Source organism: Macrotis lagotis, chromosome 1, assembly GCF_037893015.1.
Source record: "Macrotis lagotis isolate mMagLag1 chromosome 1, bilby.v1.9.chrom.fasta, whole genome shotgun sequence".
NCBI lineage: Eukaryota > Metazoa > Chordata > Mammalia > Peramelemorphia > Peramelidae > Macrotis > Macrotis lagotis.
Window position 1 is genome coordinate 666,575,571 of NC_133658.1, and position 20,653 is coordinate 666,596,223.

At 34.2% G+C, this 20,653-nt stretch overlaps 1 long non-coding RNA gene across 1 annotated transcript; it reads right to left on the reverse strand.

Annotated features, from left to right (window-relative positions):
* Positions 1 to 5,043: 5,043 nt before the first annotated feature.
* On the reverse strand, positions 5,044 to 11,630 carry LOC141522671 (uncharacterized). The gene is made up of 3 exons (XR_012478244.1): positions 11,416 to 11,630; positions 9,504 to 9,634; positions 5,044 to 5,502 (listed from the first exon to the last, which is right to left on the reverse strand). It is a non-coding gene; the product is annotated as an uncharacterized LOC141522671 (long non-coding RNA).
* Between the last annotated feature and the right edge of the window lie 9,023 nt (positions 11,631 to 20,653).

A 20,653-nucleotide genomic window follows, 5' to 3' on the forward strand; every position in this document is an offset into this window, starting at 1 on the left:
TGGGGATTCTTCTGATAGGAGGGTGGGAAGCTCCTCCCACAAATTTCCTTTGGAGAAGGCATTCAGCTTTTTATCTCTTCATTTCCCACCTAGCTGCTCTCTTTGGATTTCTACATACCTGAAAGCCTGCATCTTCTCTCCTCTTTTGGCTTCCTTTTGTGTGTTGTTTTCTTCCTTTAGATTTTAAGTTCCTTGTGGATAGTGCCTTGTAACTGCTTAATAAATGTTTATTGATTGACTCTGTGTGTGTGTTTATGTGTAGGAGAAAAAGAAAGTCTTGATCCTATTTTCTTTGTTAATATTCTGAACTCTGATGCTCTTATGTTCCCATGTATTCTTGATGACTACCAAAGTTTTAGTATTTCCCCTTAAATCAGCAGTTTCATGATTCTGAAATTTCGGTTATTCAATTTAAACCAAGCAGGGTTAAAGTAGGAGGAATGAGGTCTAGTTAGCTTGAAATGAATCTATTTGTCTCATATTTTTCCCACAAAATATTGACTGTCCTGCTACCCATTGGGTTTGACCAGTTAAAGGTGATGTACCTTGAACAATTGTCCCTCCTAGGATATGTCAAGTTGATGTGTAATTACAGTTGTTTCAATATACTAAGACTGGCTATTGTAAAATAGTCTTGGAAAAGAAATGGGTGTTCTTAAGGCATGAAGCCCAGTTAAAATCAAACTTCCTATCAGATTTCCTACTTGCAAATTAGTTTTGTGTTATCCTCAACAGGAAAATAGTAAATTTATTCAAGTATCAAATCTAGAAACTAGTGAGTCTTAGGTTTCAGCCTACCAAGCTCATTAATAGAAGGAAAATAGTTTCAAATCAATGTTCTAATATTTATATTCACACCCTCATTTTATAAATGGGGAAACACTGGACAGTGTTGCCTGAAAACACAGGATTACATAGTCTGGGTTAGATCCCAGTGTCAAAACAGCTATCTTCAAGAAATCTAAACATATCACTTCTAAACAAGGGATAGTAGTTGAAAGGGTTGGCAGGAAGTCTCTTTCTTTTAAAATCATCTACTAAGAACCCTGGACAGGCAGAAATGCTGCTGGAGGATATAAATGGGAATAATTTGTAATTTGTCACTCCAGGGAAGATTAGAACCACAAAAAGTTGGCTTCAGATCTCATTAACATATTTCAAATTAGGAACAGGAAAGACTAAGTATGACATTATATAATATTCTAATATGTTTTGACAATGTAGTTTCAAATATTTTAAATGTAGACTTGGCCCCACAACAGAAGAAATTTCTCAGGTATGAGCTATATACCTGGCTCTTAATCTCTCCCAAGGGAAGTCATGAGAATTTTAGGGATGTTAAATGAGTTCCACAAGATATATTGGGAAAATAGTTCCCCTTCTCTCATTTATATGTACTACCTTCCTGCCCCCAGATATCAGCTGAAACAGGAAGTACTGACCCAAAAGAAGGCATAGTGTACTTCCCGACTGCTGCTGCTGTTGCTTCCTGCTCCAGCTGTGTCCTAAGAAAAAGCCACCGTTGCTTTGTAAGAAAATTTCCTGTGGCATAACCACCCAGCTTCCTGAGGTGGGGAAGGGGAAGAGTAGGAATGGTTATAAATGGCAAAAGACAAGTGAGAAAGAAATCTTATCTTTCTTTTATGGTCATTCCTAGCACCAAGAACTCTATAAAATCGAACTCCACCCTAACTTTCCACCTTTATTTTACGCTGCACACCTGGACTACTAATGCTGCCAATCTTAGGCCCTAAGAATTTATAAACTGTGTTCTCATGACTAAGATAACTGTCCTCCCAGTATCAGCCTAATAATCTAAAGTCAATGGACCTAGGTTTGAGTCCAAGCTCTGTTATTTGCTAACTAGATGACCTTACACCAATTAATTAACCTCTCTGGGCTTCAGTTTCCTCATCTGTAAATGGAGGGGCTTGTCAGGGACAGGAATCCTCCAGCTGGAGAGTCTTATTGGTCTGATGTTGCCAAGGCAATCTCAGGTGGTACTCAAAAGTTTTTTTTGGGTAAATTAATTAAATGTTTGACCAAATAAAACACGTGAATGATGTTATAAATTTCCAAATGGCCCTTGGAAGAAAAAAGGCTCCCTATGTCTAAGAGATAATCTCTGTGGTCCCTTCTAGCTGTAAAGCTCTGATTCCAAGATCCTGGCTTTCCACTTACTACTTATTTGACCTTGGATGGATCATTTTACATTTCTGAGTCTCATTTTTCTCATCTATTACAATACCTTCAGTTATACTCTTATTGTACCATGATTTCCTTCTTTTCCCTTTAAAGTTCAACTCAGACACCAAGGCTTCTCTCTGAAGCCTTTCCAAATTCTCTGAGTGGAAAGTGATCTTTCTTAATATTTTTTAAGTACTTCATCTATACCCCTTCTTTGACTTTTCATTTTTATACTCTAGTTCCCAGCACAGGGCTTTGCATATGGAAGCTGTTTAATAAATGTTTGTTGAATTGAGTTGAATCAACTTGCTCTTTTGTGGGCTGTTTATCTCTCATTACTTATTTTTGTTTCTGAAATGCATTGTTTCTTTAGTCCAGCTCTATTCTCAATCCTTTTTTGGATGTTCTTTTCCATGAGGTAACCAAGTGAAATTCTTTCAGTAAGCAAATGGTTCAAAACAATTTTGTATCACTATTTTCCATTAAAAAATAATTGTGATGCTTTGGAAAATTTTATCTCACAGTTGGGTTTATTTCCCTCTTGGTTTTCCAATGAATGATCTCTTATGAAGAAACTATGTTTCCTTTTCATATGATGAGGTCTTGGGTAGAGCTCAACAATTGGAGAGAGCCCCATGGTATGTTCATTGCAGTATCAAACTGTAAATAGAAATGGATCCCTGTAGGCAACATATTTCCTTAGAAAATTGTAAATTAACACTATCTCTGTAGTATTGTATTTATTTTGTTAGACATTCCCGATTATAGTTCGATCTGGCTTTGTGAGTTTGATACCTCCAGTTTAGGAGAAGAAGCCTGGATTATGGAAACAGAACATCTGAATGACCTGAGGAATGTTATGGGATGTTTCTGGGCCTCAGTTCCCATATCAATAAAATAAAGGTACTTAATTATGTTATGTCTCAGGCCCTTCCCAACTCTTTTTACTAGTGTTATCTTCCTCCCAGGACTACTTTCTGACTGGCATGGGCAAGTTTTTGTCCACAAACTCAGGGCTGATTGTTTCATAATTCAGTGTTGCTGGATGATTGAACTTTCTAAAATCATCACTTATATGTCCCCATCCGTTTATTGCCCTAATACTGATTAACCAGTTGATATCAATTAGATTTTACAAAAGGATATTTTCTGAGAAAATAGAGCAAAAGATAGGACCAACAAAAATATTCTAAAGAGGTTGGCTCATTTTCCCTTTTGTACTCATTTAGTTCCTGGGAAAAAGTGAGCCCAAGCTTAAGTAGGCATGTATAAAACATTTTCTCCTTCAACCCTGAATAGGTACTTTTAACCTCTTTGAGTCCTTTTCTTCCTTCAAGGAAGACCATCAAGTTCACTTCACAATATGGTAGAGCTGATGGACCATTTGTTTTATACTGAGATGGGCTAGTTCTTTTCTTGATTGGGTCAAATAAGTCCCACTTAAGGGCTGCCAGAATTGACTATTGCTATCACTACCTCCAGCTCTCTCTTTGTCAGTGTGACTTTGGATGACTTTGATGTATCTTCCTTTCTTATCAGTCACCCAAGCATTAAAATCTCAGGATACTCATTCATCTACAATCAGGATTAAAAAAAACAAACAAGACAAAAAAAATAGAAGTTCCATGAGGGAGACAGCTCACAGTAGTTTTTGTCCTACTTCATTACTCCAGGACCATATGAACACAAACAATTCTCTCAAATATGATTTGAAAAGAAAATTTCTAGACATAAGGTATATTATAATCAGGCTCCTTGTGTGAAATAAGTAACAGTAAATGGATTTTTCACATATAAAAAAATCTTCTAGGGGGAGTTGTTAGTTATTTCAGTTCCAGTTTGCAGAGAACTTCAGCTGAAAAGATGACTACTATTAGTGTGGGAGAGATGAACCTACATTGTTTTGGATAAAGCATGTTCCCAGTTGTTTGCAATATACATTCCCTTCTCCCCCTTCATTTTTAAATCTCTTGTTTCTTTTCATGATCTCAGTTAATGAACAATCTTCCAATAGAAGCCTTTCCTGATATTCCTAGTTGTTAGACAATACTCCTCAAATGGTCTCTTTTTATGTAGTGCATAACTCCAAATAGAAAATAAGTTCCCTAAGGAACTTTGTATATAAAAATATTGTACATTAGTTCATTTAATGAACAGATTTCTAGTATGTCACCCTAGAAACTGAGCTAAGACAGCAGAACCCAAATGGAGGGTTGGGCTGAGTAAGTATTCACCTGTAGTAGACTGTTATTAAGTTCTATTATTGGTCATTATTTAGTTAAACATCTCTTAGCTTTCATCATAGCCAATTCCTTCATTCCCTAAGGAGATCATGCATGACAACATCATATCATTGTGACTCAGCACTTTTAGTGTGACTCAGCACTTTTAATGAGTCTGTAACAAATCACATGAATAGTCTTTCTAGGACAGTAGTGAAACCAGAGATAGGACAAAATGCTTAGGAGTGTGCACATGTCTAATCTCATGATTACTAAAAGTCAGGAGTATACTAGGGGCTCAGATCAAGGGTTCAACTTGCTCATAGTATCTAGTTACCAGTTTTTCTTTTTCTGGAAGAGTTCAGAAATGACCGAGATAAAGATTTTTCTCCTTAACCATTTATTTTAAAAGCAGATCCCTAAAAGCCAGCCACTATGCTCCTATGCCTGGGAATGTTCTCTCCTTACCCCCATCTCTGAAATACCTTAACTCCCTTCTAGGTTCAGTTCATGTGTCATATCTTTCAGGATGCCTTTTGTGATTCTTACAATTTTTAGCTTCCTACTATCAAACACACACACACACAGTGAATACAGTTTTTCTTTTCCAGAATATTTTTATTTTATTAAATATTTCCCAATAACATGTTTTTTAACATTCATATTAAAAATGAGTATCAAATTCTCTTACTTCCTCCCTCCTTTCTCCTTGAGAAAGCAAGCAATTTGACATTGATTATACATGTGAAATCATGCAGAACATTTCCATATTAGTGTAGTTGCAAATGAAAAGAGACAAAAAAAACCACCCAAGGAAAATAAGAAAGCTTAAAAAATTGTTTCAATCTGTACTGAGTTCATCAGTTTTCTCTCTGGAGAAGTATACTATGTTTCATTGTGAGTCCTTTGGAATTGTCTGGGGTCATTGCCTTGATCAGACTTAGCTACAGTATGTATATCCATTTAAAAAAAATATATCCTGACCTTATTTTTTCTGTAAATATGCTCTGTCCCTTCAGTTGAATATAATTTCCACGAGGGAAAGGACTGCCTCACTTTTTGTCTTTGGTCTTCCAGTCTCCAGTCCAAGTATCTAGCAGCAATCAATAAATATATATTCATTAGTCAATCAAAAGACAAATTCTGAGTCATCAAAAAACATTTTCTGAAAGTAAATGAGGGAACTGATAATATCTGAATATAGACTGAGGCTTAGTTTTAAAATTTTTCCTCCCTCCCTCCCTTCCTTCCTTCCTTCCTTCCTTCCTTCCTTCCTTCCTTCCTTCCTTCCTTCCTTCCTTCCTTCCTTCCTTCCTTCCTTCTGTTTTCTTTGGCAACATGGCTACAATGAAACTATATTTTGCATGACTTCACATATATAATCTATTTCAAATTCCTTAACTTCTTAGGATTGGGAGGGAGGAGAAGAGGGAAGGAGAGAATTTATGTTAAAAATTTATATGTAATCGAGAAAAAAGTAAGAAACAATAGCAAAAAATAAATTAGGACAATAATATTTTCTAACTCAAGGAGGGGAATGTGAGGATCACATGAGAGAATGGAAGTAAAAGCCCTTTGTAAGCTATAAAGGGCTAGATAGATGCTGGAGATTGTTATTCATTTATAATAAAGGAATTGATTATTAAAAAGGGAACCAGAAGAAGCACAGTCTCTTTGCAGCTACACAATATTTGTTTTTCTCCAGGCAATAAGACTATTCAGTCAGGAAACTGACTCTCTTAGACCTCTATGAACTTGATTCCTTTTGTGGGTTGGATGGAATGAAAACATATAACATTAAAACCTTAGAAGTTTTGTAGATTCCTAGACTGAAATGTAAGGCAAAGTTCAACTCCTTGCCTCCCTCTCTTTATTGGCAGGCACTGGGTGTTTTTATTCAACCACACATGACAGTTCTGCCAAGGACATTAGTTGAAGTGCTTCTTTCTTTAAATCTGGATTAAGCTACAGGACTTCTCTTTGAAAGAGAAATTTTTCAAGTTTATGAGGAAAGAAAATAAAAACCTATAAACTTGTGGCTGGAAATCATAAATAATTTACTAGATCAGCATTTATTTGTGACATGGCAAGTAAAACTGAAACACTTGAATAAGGGAACATTGCATTTTAAAAACATTTATTTATTTTGGTAAATATTTCCTAATTAATATAAAACATTTTAAATTTAAAATTTTAAATCATTTATACTTTTTTGAAACCCAAATTCTCTCCCTTTCTTGATAAGGCAAAAAAATCTGACATCTATTTTATATATATACATATATATATATATATATATATATATATATATATATATATATGAAGTCATGTAAAATGTGCTTGTATATTAGTCATGTTGCAAAAGAAAACTGAAGAAAAAAGAAAAATAAATTTTAAAAAAGTAAGATTTAATCAGCAATAAGAGGAACATCCTGATTACTGAAATTTCTGTTTGAATCTAATTTTGAAAACACACTTTTGTATAGGGAAAAGGTATCCTATAATACCTAGGTTTGAGTCTCAACTTCCATCATTTCCTAGCCAAAGAACCTGGAGGAGTTTGCTAAATTTCACCAAGTCTTAGTCTGATTAGCAGTAAGATCATAAGGTTTAGAGATGATCATTTAGTTTAAGTCCTCAGTTAGAGATGAGAAAACTGAGAAGAGACAGTAAAAACTTTTATTAGTCTGTCAAGGGAATCCATGACACAAAGAGATTGACAAGTCCTGAGTAAAATGAGACTATGGTTTGAAAATATTAAGTGTTCAAAGACACAATTGACTTTGATATTTATAATGTAGAATATAATTTATGTTCTTTTCATGTTGCTTTGTCTCATAAATTACTTATCATGGAAGATGGTCTTTTATTTCAATCCTCTCAATTACAGATGAGGAAACTAAGACCCTGAGAAGTTGGTTCTCTAACTTAAAAACATAGCTCTCTCTTCCTACTCTAAGTAAAAAATAATAATTTACCTATCTCTCAGGGTTTTTGTGAAGATAACAGTTTGCAAACCCTTTTGTCATTGTTGTTGTTTTCAAAATTATTTCTTTATTTTAAATATTCTTTTCTTTTTAAAATTTTTTGAGTACCAAATTCTCTCCTTCCCTCCTATACTTTTCCTACCCATGGAAAGCAAGAAAAATATCAATTAAAAATATGACATCATTCAAGACTTATCTCCATATTAGAATATGGCAAGAAAAGTAAAAAAGCAAGAAAATGATTGCAACTGAGTTTACCATAAGTCCTTTTGGAATTGTCTTAGATCATTGGCTGATCAGAGTAGCCACATCTTTCATAGTTGATCATTATTACCCCATTGCAACAAGGATCTCCAGGTTCTTCTCACATCACTTTGTATCAATTCATATAGGACTTAGTGTGTGCTTGTTTCTGAAGTTACTCTTTCATCATTTCTATGCCATAGTCTGTTCTGTCATTCCCCAACTGATAAACATCCCTTCTATTTCCAGTTCTTTACCAGTATAAAAAAAAGAGCTGCTACAAATATTGTTGTACAGATGGGTCCTTTTCCTTCTTTGATCTCTTTGGGGCACAGACTGAATTGTAGTATTGTTGAGTCAATGGGTATGCACGGTTTTATAGCCCTATGGGCATAGTACCAAATTGTTCTTCAGAATTATTGGACTGGTAACAAAACTCCATCAATCAATATTTATTAGTGAACCTATTTTCCTTTAACTCCTCCAGTATTTGTCATTTCTGCTAGGTGAGACCTCAGAGCTATATTCATTTGCATTTCTTCAATCAATAGTGATTTAGAGCTTTTTCTTCTATGACTATAGATAACTTTGATTTCTTCTTAATATTTCCTGTTCATATCCTTTAACTCTATTAATTGGAAAATGGATTCATATTTTTAAAACTTGACTTAGCTCCCTATATATTTGAGAAATAAGGCCTTTATCAGAGAAACTTGCTATAAATGTTTTTTATTATTACTTCATGGCTTATTTTAACTTTTAGCAAAATGTGGTTTCCTGATTTTGTTTTAATTGGGTATATTTTTGCTTTTGTTTTGTATGTGATACTGAATACTATCGTTGCCTTTTTACTTCAACTGAAGCATAATAGATTCTGCTCCAGTTCTTCAATATTTTTCATGCCTCTTTTACCAATCTCTTAATTTTCTTTTTTATATTTTTCATACATTACCCTTTTCTCAGTTTTTCCCTAATCCCCCTTATTTCTTTAACTTTTTAGAAATTATTGATGGGCTTAGGTTCAATTAGCATTTTTCTTTTCTTTTTTATTTTAAAATTAGCATTTTTCTTAAGACTTTTTTGTAGCTATTTTCATGTTGTTTTCTTTTGAGTTTGTCTCTGTCTTTCCCACTACTGTAGTATTTTTTTTCTAATTTTCCAGTCTACTTGACTTTGAATTTTATGTTAAAGCTGGGCTCTGCTCATCTTGGGATAGACATCTCGGTATTTAAAGCAAGCTTCAAGTAATTTGTGTTTTTGTAAAGAGCTAGTTCCGGGGGGCAGCTAGATGACTCAGTGGATAGAGCACTGGCCCTGGAGTCAGGAGTACCTGAATTCAAATCTGGCCTCAGATACTTAATAATTACCCAGCTGTGTGGCCTTGTGTAACCCCGTTTGCCTTTCAAAAAAAAACTACAAAAAAAAGAGCTAGTTCTGGGGAATTTACAAGTTTTGGGTATTTCCAAGGTGAAGTGATTTTGGGAGATGTGTGTTCACTGCTCTCCTGACTGAGCTCTGGTCTTCATTCAGGACAAGTTTATGCTCTCCTGTAATCATAAGTTTAAGTGCTTCTCTTTGGTTTTGAACTGTGACCAGGACCACTGCTCCATTGTGACTTACCACAAGCATCCTTCTCTAAATTGTATTTGAGCAATAGAGTTCCCCAATACAACAACTGCACCAGGTGCCAGCAAAGGTTCCTTGTAATTCTTTTTTGACCAGTTGTCCAAACTCCCCTTACCATCTCTGGAGAGCTGCCTCCAAGGTCCTTCTGCTGGTGAGCTCTTGGTAAGCCTTCATCTTAATGTTACAGACCTCTACTCTGATATTCTGAGTTGTCTTTAGGATGGAAAAAATGTCTCACCTTGACCATTTATTGACTGTCACTTCCAAATTGATTTGATGCATGAGTTTAATATTCTTTGGAGGGGAATATTGGGGCAGTTCAGTTGGTTTGCTGCCTGTTTTCTGTCATCTTGTCTTCACTTTGCAAATCTGAAAGAACAATATAAGTTTAGGTTATCCATACTACACCTTCTGTTCTAGTCTAGTTCCTTCTATTAAAAGGAAACAATAATGCTTTCTTATCTTATAGATTGTAAACATCAATCCCCGTGATGGGGATTCTTCATTGGAAATATTTTGTTTTTTACCAATACTTCCAACAGTTTATTCACTGAGATTTTTCTTTTCTATTTGTTATGGGTGGAGCATTGATTCCCAACCTTTGATTTTGTTGTTCATTCTTCTTAAAGAAGATCAATGGAGAGCAGGAGGATGATATCTTGACTTACAAATGAATTGGATTCAAGTTTCTTTTGAAGGAGACTGAAGACTTGCATAGCCCCACCTCTAGAATCATTGAGGGTCCAGTAGCAAAATACAGAGTAGAACTAGTGGCAATGGCCCTGAGAGCGGAGGACCTTGGCCTTTTAAAACTATCTTTCCCAGGTCTCAGTTTGAAACAATATCCATTCAGTACTGATTAGGTCCCAGTCCATGCCTCATTTGCTCATTGTTTGAGTTCTGATTTTGTATCTTGGAGTACTCACTTATGTTTATGAAATGAAGGATAATTCCAAGTATGCTGTATCATTAGGTGGAGAGAGATCAGGTCTTAGGAAAGGGTAAAGAACTTGGTATTTCAGAGTCTAAGGAATATTTCCTTCTTTTAGATATTGGAAAAGGAAGTGAGGTGGATACAAGGAGATGAGAATTCAAGACAAGGAAGAGAATACCTGGGAGGGCTTTGACTGAGGCTTTTAAAATTCTCTAAAAAGAAGTTTGAAAAAGTCACTAATTGTTAGGAAAGTATACAGGGATCAAGAAAAAAAATAATTAAGGAATAAAATACTTAATGGGAAGCTAATGTAAATCAATGAGGAAAGAATAAAAATAACTCTTACAATAATTAGCAAGGACTTATAGCCCTAAAATATGTATTGATCCCTACACATCATTTGCTTGTATTGGTAATGGGAAATAAGATAGAAGACTGAGTTCTTCCTCACACTTTTTGTCCTTAAGAATATTCTCAGGGGCAGCTAGGTGGTGCAGTGGAGAGAGCACTTGTCCTGGAGTCAGGAGGACTTGAGTTCAAATTCAGCCTCAGACACTTAATAATTACCTAGCTGTGTGGCCTTGGGCAAGCCACTTAACCCCATTGCCTTGCAAAATCTAAAAAATCATTGCTAAGATTTTTTTAAAAAATAAATGCCACAAATATATCAGTGGCTTGACTAGCCCTGTCTTCTGTCCTTGGCAGTGATCCAAGGATTTCCCTCACATTCTCCAAATTATAGAGTAGGACACAAATTATTTTTTGGGAGCTCTCAAACTTGGTAGGATGTGTTAATAATCCAGCTGTTTTGACCAAAAAATTGAAGAATTGAGCAAAAGATTGTCAAATCTGGTATTTGATAGATTTATACTTTTGTCATGTTGAGCAATGGTTGATCAAAAATGAATAGATGGTTTGCTTATTTTAAAAAAAATTTAATCCTTTGGCAAACTCCCAGTTTAATAAAAGTAGGTCTACCAATGCAAGTTCAGCTTGGGGGGGGAATGAAGAAGATACTACTGGTGTATTATGGAATTTTAAAACTGAAAGGGACCTAAATGATTATTTTGTCTGACTCTACTTCTCTCCATTTTTCTAGATGAGCAAACTGAGGCCTGGAGAGAGTGACTTATCCAAGATCACACAATAACTCATTAGCAAAAGTGGAATAATTTTTACTTTGGATTAATGGAAATAAGAGCTGTTTATCTCTAACCTTTTGAGGCTGTCATCATGAAGTTCTATGCTCTTTCATAGAATACTCTCAAAGCCATCACTGGTGACAGAATGTAGGCCATCTGTTCAATGCTGTAGGACCTTCTTTGTGTTTCTGGTTATCAGACTCATTCATAGCTTTTCACGTGCCATATCTTTTCTCCATTATGTGGATCATAATTCTTCTTGAGAAGAATTCTCAGCAATGCTCTCTTCTGAGAGGAGACTCGGGTCTATTCCAAATGATATAAGGAAATCATGTTCTCAAATTTCTTGCCTTGTGGTTCTCATCTAGTTTCAGTTCCCTAGAGTTGATCTTTTTTTTTCCTGTTCCAAGCTGATGCAGAAAAATCAAACAGGAAAGTGATGCCTCTTAAAGTAGCTTCTCTTGGCGTTAATCTGTTAATATTGCAACATTATTTTCAACCTTTATGTTTACTTTGTGTTCTATTTTTCCTCACCTCAAAGATATTATCTCTGCACAAACAATGACAAGGAAACTGAGGTGATTCTGAGTTATGATGACATAATATGTGCTATGTTGTTGATGATTTCTTGCTATGCAGATATTGTGTTGTAAAAGAACTTATATTATGATTAAAAAATTATATTTAAATATAGAAAAAAGGAACTGGAAATGCATGTCTTTGAACTTCGAGTTCCTGAACTCAAGAAACCACTTTGCTAGATCCATGTTCTCATTGTGGGATTTCTTCAATCTACACAGGTTAACAACCCATCTGCCCTTTCTCATCCTGTGTGATTGCTCTCTATGCTTCAACTTTAATCCTAATCCATAAATCCAAAGAAGATATATCTAATTTGCCAGAGACCTTACTTCTGATCTTTTACCATTTCATGTATAGCTGTGCTATTCATTCAGTTAGGTGACACAGTGAATAGAGCAATGGTCCTGAAAATAGTTAGACCTGAGTTCAAATTCAGCCATAGGCACTTACTATGTGACTTTGGGAAGTCACTTTCTCTGCCTGCCTCAGTTTCCTTAACTGTAAAATGGGGATAATAGTAGCACCTACCTTTCAGGATTGTTATGATAACATTAAAAATTTGTAAAGAACTTTGCAAACCTTAAATTGCTGTATAAATGCTAGCTGAAATTGACTATCATCCATCCATTATCCTTTACTCTCATTCTATGAGCTTTTCATCTTTTCTTCTAGTTAAACATGCTCTCAAATGGAGTCCTTTCTGACATTTATCACTTCCAAGTCATTTTTGGTAAAATGAAAATATTTGTTCCTAGAGCCATTCCTAGCACATCTGTTGCCATTCTTCTTTGGCATATTTTGATTCTCTTGAGATGATACTGTTTTCTGATGCATAGCCATCATTCCTACTAGTCAATGATACAGATGAGAAACTTTAAAAATAGAAAATACTCTCCTATTGGAGAACCTCAGGGCTTTGTGATCAGCCCTGTTACATTGGAGCTCTTTATTGAGATTTAGCCCTAAGACTTATTTATCAAATTTGTGGATAACAGAATTATTATCAAATGAGGAGATTGAAATGGATGAGCTTTAAAATTCTTTCCAGTGTTAAAAATTCTATGATACTGTCAGCTCTGGGTTCAACCAGACAAGATGGAATCAGCTAAGAGTAAATGTAAACAACCACAGTTAAAATTTTTTTAAATGAATTCATTTGTATAAGAAGGGGGAGACATGACTAGATGGAAGTTCATGAGAACACCTAGGAGGTTCAGATAACTGGAAGTGTGAGTAAGCAGTGGCTTAAAAAAACAAAAAATAAAGCTAATTCAGCATTATATTGAATATTAATAGAATCATAATGTGTAGAATGAAGGAGATGTTCATTTTTTCTTACTTTGCTCCAGTTAAACTATATCTATATTACTGTGTTCAATACTGGACATTTGTTAGGAGAGATGTCAATAATGGCAACCACAGGAGGGTGGCTGGATTGGTGAGGGATTCATAATTGTATCATATGAAAGTTGAAGGCAACTGGGATGTTTATTTTGGTAAAGATAAAATATCAGAAACACAATAGCTGTTTTTAAATATATATCAGGAGGTATTCTGAGGGAGAAGGATTAAATTTTCTCCTTGTCAGAATTCACAGAGAGACAAATTTCAGCTGCATTACCAATTACAGATGCTAGGAAATGGAATGGAATGTTTTGATAGATAATGACTTCCCCTTAACTTGATATTTTCAAGCCAAAATTGGATGATTGTTTACTGGGGATAAGTGTAATGTAGATTCATTTAGTTGTGGATTGATTTGTTCATTCCAACTCAAGATCCTATGATTCTAGTAGGTTTTCTTTATTCTTAAGACTATTGCTAGGTAGCTGGGTGGCATAGTGGATAAAGCACCAGCCCTGCAGTCAGGAGTACCTGGGTTCAAATCTGGTCTCAGACACCTAGCCGTGTGGCCTTGGGCAAGCCACTTAACCCCGTTTGCCTTGCAAAACCCTAAAAAAAAGATTATTGCTAAGACATCTTACAAGCAGTACAATTGTTCTTCACATTAAAATCATTTTAAAAATACTTACTTTGGGTAAATGTGTGGGACAGGTAAGATTTTAAAATATTTGGATAGTATTCCATACTTTACTTTAGGTGTATATATATATATATATATATATATATATATATATATATATATATATATATGTGTGTGTGTGTGTGTATGTGTATTTCTATGTATATATGTATACACACATATATATGTGTATATATACATATATATATATATATATATATATATATATATATATACCACACATTTCTGACTAGTGACCATTTAGCCTTTCCTTGAACATCTCCAGTAAAGAAGAATCCACTTTCTTCCAAGGCAGCAGGACTACTTTAATTGCTAAGAATTCTTACTTTATGTCATCAAAATAGCATTTCTGTAACTTCAATCCACTATTCCTTACTCTACCTTCTAGACCTAAATGGAACAAGGTTAATTCCTTTCCAACATAATCACTTGAATATTTCAAGATTTCTGATATATTGTCCATATATTTTCTCCCCCCCCCCAGACTAAACATCCTCACTTCTTTCAACTGAAGGAAATGTAGTAGAATGGTGAAAGCTCTAGACTTGGAGGTGGTAAAACCCAGATTTTAATCCCATAGTATACATTTACTAACTATGTGACTTTGTACAACCTCTCAAACTCAGTTTCCTTGTCTCCAAAATAAAGATGCTTTACAAAACTAGAAGTGGTATTTTTATGCTAGAATTTATTTTATTTTCAATTTATGAAATAAAACAAGTGTTTCCATAACATATCAGTGATGTACACTGGTATTCATGTCTGAGAATACATAGTATCAAAGTCAGGGTATGGACTGTATGAACCTAACAGAGGTTGCACACGTATGTCTCTTTCAGGGAGACAGACTTGACTGTCTCTCCTTTGCCTCCCCTGATGCACATCACTATAACATAGTATAATAAAAAAGATGATTGAACATGAAACTATAAATCTATTATATACAACTTGTTATTCCTTTTAAAAATATAATAAAGTTATCATTTAATTTTTCCCTTTCCCCCCTTCTCAACATATCTGTTTATTATGCCTCACCTATTTTGGAATCATGCAATTGATTTTTAGAACCCAAGTATAGTATTTTATATTCATGCCTATCAAATTTTATCTTATTTTGACCTAGCATTTTATTTTTTGATTGATATTTTTCCAGTACATGTTATGAAAGTTTTTCAACATTCATCCACTTGTTTATTTATAGTTATACAATTCTTTCCATTCTCCCCCCCCCCCCCATGGGGGAACTGTGTAGTGAATGTTGCAATGTACATTTATGTTGAACATGTTTACATATTAGTCATTTTGTCTATGAGGAATTAGGACTAAGGGAACAGAAAGAAAACCATGGGATAGAAAGGAAAAACATGAGGAAAAAATTTTTTAAACTAAGGATTTTATTTGAGTTTTACATTTTCCTCCTAATCTTACTTCCCTCCCCCCACCCCCCACCCCCCACAGAAGGCAATTTGTCAGTCTTTACATTGATTCAAATTTAGTGTGATGAGAGAGAAGTCATATCCTTAAGGAAGAAACATAAAGTAGAAGTGATAACAAGGTCAGACAATAAGATATCAGTTTTTTTTTCTAAATTTAAGGTAATAGTCATTGGTCTTTGTTCAAATTCCACAGTTGTTTCTCTGGATACAGATGGTATTCTCCATTGCAGAGAACCTCAAATTGTCCCTGATTGTTGCACTGATGGAATGAGCAAGTCCATCAAGGTTGATCATTGTCCCCATGTTGCTGTTAGGTTGTACAGTGTTTTTCTGGTTCTGCTCCTCTCACTCAGCATCAATTCATGCAAATCCCTCCAGGTTTCCCTGAATTCCCGTCCCTCCTGGTTTCTAATAGAACAATAGTGTTCCATGACATACATATACTACATTTTGTTAAGTCATTCCCCAAATGAAGGACATTTACTTGATTTCCAATTCTTTGACACCACAAACAGGGCTGCTATGGATAATTTTATACAAATAATGTTTTTACCCTTTTTCATCATCTCTTCAGGGTATAGACCCAGTAGTGAGTATCAAAGGGTATGCACATTTTTGTTGCCCTTTGGGTGTAGTTCCAAGTTTCTCTCCAGAAAGGTTGAATGAATTCACAGCTCCACTAAAAATGTAATAGGTGTCCCAGATTTCCCACAACCCTTCCAACAATGATCATTATCCTTTCTGGTCATATTGGCCAGTCTGATACGTGTGAGGTGGTACCTCAAAGAAGTTTTAATTTGCATTTCTCTAATAAGTAATGATTTAGAGCAATTTTTCATATGACTATGGATTGCTTTGATTTCCTCATCTGTAAATTGCCTTTGCATATCCTTTGACCATTTGTCGATTGGGGAATGGCTTCTTTTTTTTTAAATATGACTCAGTTCTCTATATATTTTAGAAATGAGTTCTTTGTCAGAAACATTAGTTATAACGATTGTTTCCCACTTTACTACATTTCTTTTGATCTTGGTTACAGTGGTTTTGTCTGTGCAAAAGCTTTTTTAATTTAATGTAATCAAAATAATCTAGTTTGTTTTTAGTGATGCTCTCCAACTCTTCCTTAGTCATAAACTGCTTCCCTTTCCATAGATCTGACAGGTAAACTAGTCCTTGATCTTCTAATTTGCTTATAGTATTGTTTTATATGTCTAAATCCTGTATCCATTTGGATCTTATCTTGGTATTAGGTGTGAGGTGTTGGTCTAATCTAAGTTTCTTCCATACTAACTTCCAATTTTCCCAGCAGTACAAAAAAAAATTTATTTTAAATGAACATGGAGATCATTCAGATTCTGTGCTTTTTTCTGGATGTGAATGGTACTTTCCATAATAGGTCTCCCAGGGTATTCCTAGATCTCTTAACTGGTGAGAAGAGTGTCATCCATCATAATTAATCAATTCATAATATTATTGTTAATATATACAATGTTCTCTTGGCTCTGCTCCCTTCACTCAGCATCAGTTTGTGTAATTCAGTTTGTGTAATTCTTTCCATGCTTCTCTAGAGTTCAACCATTCATGGTTTCTTATAGAAACAATTGAATTCCATAAAATTCATATACATAAGTTGTTCAGTCATCCACCCAATTGATGGACATCCTTTTGATTTCCAATTCTTTGCTACTACAAAAAGAGCTTCTACAAATATTTTTGAACATGTGAATCTTTACCCCTTTTTTATGATTTCTTGTGGATATAGCTCTAATAATGATATTGCTGGGTCAAAAGGTTTGATCAATTTTATTGGTCTTTGGGCATAGCTCTAAATTGCTCTCCAGAATGTTTGGATTCATTCACGACTGTACCAAAAATGCATTTATGTCCCAGTGCTCCCACAACCTCTCCAACATTGACGATTTCCCTTTTTGTCAACTTAGCCAATCTGATAGGTGTGAGGTGACATTTCATAGTTGTTTTAATTTGCATTTCTCTAATCAATAATAATTTGGAGCATTTTTTCATATGATTTTATATAGCTTGAATTCCTTCATTTGAAAATTGTGCCCTATCATTTTAGCTCATTGAACCTTGTCATTTCAGTTTCATGTCATCTACAATTTGGATAAGCAGGCAACTTGCTTTCATCCAAAGCATTGATAAGGTTGTTTAATCATACAAGACCAAGCATAATTTCTTGTGATTAGATACCAGATACCTCCCTAAAACTTGATATGATCCATTAATGAATACTCAAACTAATTAGGGCTTTGATTATAATGTGATAAAATTGCATTTTGAGAGAATTGACTCCTTTTAAAATCTAGTTTTATATATATATATATGTATACATATGTACATCTACATATTTATCTATATCTCTATATATATATATATCCATCTATCTAGGCACCCAGGAAAGCCTTATTAACTTATTCTCTGCAAAGTCATATTTTATGTTAATTAGTGAGGCTAATTTTGCTTTTGCCAAGAGAATCAAATTAATACCACAAGTAAGCATGTCTTTAGGGGGTTTAAAAGACCAAACTGCCCTTAAACATCTTTGAACTTTAGAAACATTTGCTGACATGCAAATTATGGAATCTACTTAATTTAATCTACCTTCATGTATGACAGGGATAGTCCCAGTTTGTTTGGTTTTTAGAATTCTTTATCTTTCACAAACACTGCTCAGATAGAGGAAACCAAAACAGTCCCATGTGTAGGAACAATCATAGACACACCAGAAAGGACAATGATCTTTGTTGGAAAGGAAATCTGGGACACTAATATATTGTTGGTGGAGCTGTGAACTCATCCCACCTTTCTGGAGAGCATTTTGGAACTATGCCCAAAGGGTAACAAAAATGTGCATACCCTTTGATCCAGCAATATCACTACTGGGTCTACACCCTGAAGAGATGATGGAAAAGGATAAAAACATCACTTGTACATAAATATTCATAGCAGCCCTGTTTGTGGTGGCAAAGAATTGGAAATCAAGTAAATGTCCTTCAATTGTGGTATATGTGTGTCTTAGAACACTATTGTTCTATTAGAAACCAGGAGGGATGGGAATTCAGGGAAATCTTGGAGAGATTTGCATGAACTGATGCTGAGTGAGATGAGCAGAACCAGAAAAAACATTGTACACCCTAAGAGCAAAATGGGGTGATGATCAATCTTGATGGACTTGCTCATTCCATCACTGCCATCAGGGACAATTTGGGGCTGTCTGCAATGGAGAATGCCATCTGTATCCAGAGAAAGAACTGAGGAGTTTGAACAAAGACCAAGAACTATTTATTACCTTAAATTTAGAAAAAATCTGATATCTTATTTTCTGATCTTGCTGTCTGTTATACTTTATATTTCTTCCTTAAGGATATGATTTCTCAATTATCACATTCAATTTGGATCATTGTATAACATGGAAACAATGTAAAGACTGGCAAATTGCCTACTGTGGGGGGTGGGGGGAGAGAAGTAAGATTAGGGGAAAAAATTGTAAAACTCAAAATAAATAAAATCTTTATTAGAAAATCATAGACACAGATAGAGATATAGACACAAGTAGAATGTCCTTTCTAATATTTTCTACACAATATTAGCTTTAGTATAATTTTTACATTTCTTGTAAAAGACTTCAAAATATAATAATATTTGTCAATACAAATGGGAAAGGTCAAATTGAACTACCAAAGATATCTGAATTCATAGAATATTTTTAAGAAAATGCAATTTTATTATTTTCAAAGATGTGTTTTTCATGAGCTAGCAAAGTTTACCTGATAAAAATCCTACACTAATCAGCTTACATCAGTGGTTTGGAGCAAGCATTCCCATGGGCCAATTTGAATAGAGCTGATTTCTGCTTACATTGAGATTATATTGCTTGTATACAAAAAAATTTCATGTAAAGTGCCTTATGACAATTTAATCTCTTAATTCAATAGTATTCTTAAACTAATTTGTTTGGCAAATCTTTTCTTCATTGACAATGCAAAAATCAACTTAGACACTTCTAATGGAATTACCACAAATTCTGAATGAGTAACTGAAGTTACTGAAGCTTTACTGTAATAACGATAAAGAAATTATAAAAGCATGAGTTCTCGCAAAGAAGTGGAAAATGTCTTGAGTTTTTTCCTTTAAATAAGTTATTTCTTAATTCATATATGGTTAAGTCAGGGACATCATGTTTAATAAAATTTGTTTTTCATTATAAAAATAGTCAAAAGTATTCTTAGGCAAACCACAAGGTTCTCTTCAGAGTCAGCATTTTTATTAAGTAAATTCTTTGCTCTGCAATTTTGAAGTAAGATTGCCATGGCATGTGATTGACTCAATAACCTGAGACAACAAGAAATTTAAAAAGTAACATTCTCCAATAATGTGGTATGGAGTTTTGGATAAAAAAATGAAAAGTAACATAGGGATTCTTGGATTCTTCATCTTAAGTAGGTATGACTTACATTCTTAAAATAAGTAGGTGTAAGGTAGAAGGTAAGAAATCCTTTATTAAAGAAAGTAGTCATTAGGAAAGTAGATTTGTGTAAAGATTATGCATGTGTTTGTAAATAGAAATTATGATTTAAAATATTGAGTTGGACAGGTTTCTATAGTATCTTTAAATTTAGTTTGGCTTCATTTTCCTAAATTATAAATTAGGGATGGTTATATCTGTATTGCCTAGCTTGCAGGAGTATAATATAAAAAATATTTTATAAACCTTAATTCATCATATAAATGTGTTTTGTTACTTATATAGACATATACACAACACATATATATACATATCTGTAAATATTTCAATATGCACATGTATGTTTCGTATATATGTATGTATGGACTTTTTTAATAAATTGATTATTTTATTAATTTCTGATAATTAAATACTGGCAACAAGCATTTGTTCCATTCAAACAACATTAAAACAAAGGATTTAAAAAATATTCTGTTACATTTTAATTCAGAAAACAAAATTAAAACCTAATTAATTATGTAATCTAATTTTTTAAAGGAGGATTAATAATTTAGCTTATTCATTTACTCATGAAGTGGAAATTTAAACATTTCTTCTAATAGTTTTGGGTTATCATACTGTTTAGGAGTAGTATATACTGTGACATATTTCAGTTCATCTAGGCAGGCACATTACTAAGCTGCCTTATTTGAATTAATAAATTGTGCCCAAGATGCAAGCAATCAATATATGAGAGAAAGCACACTTCCAATCTAAGGCTGCCC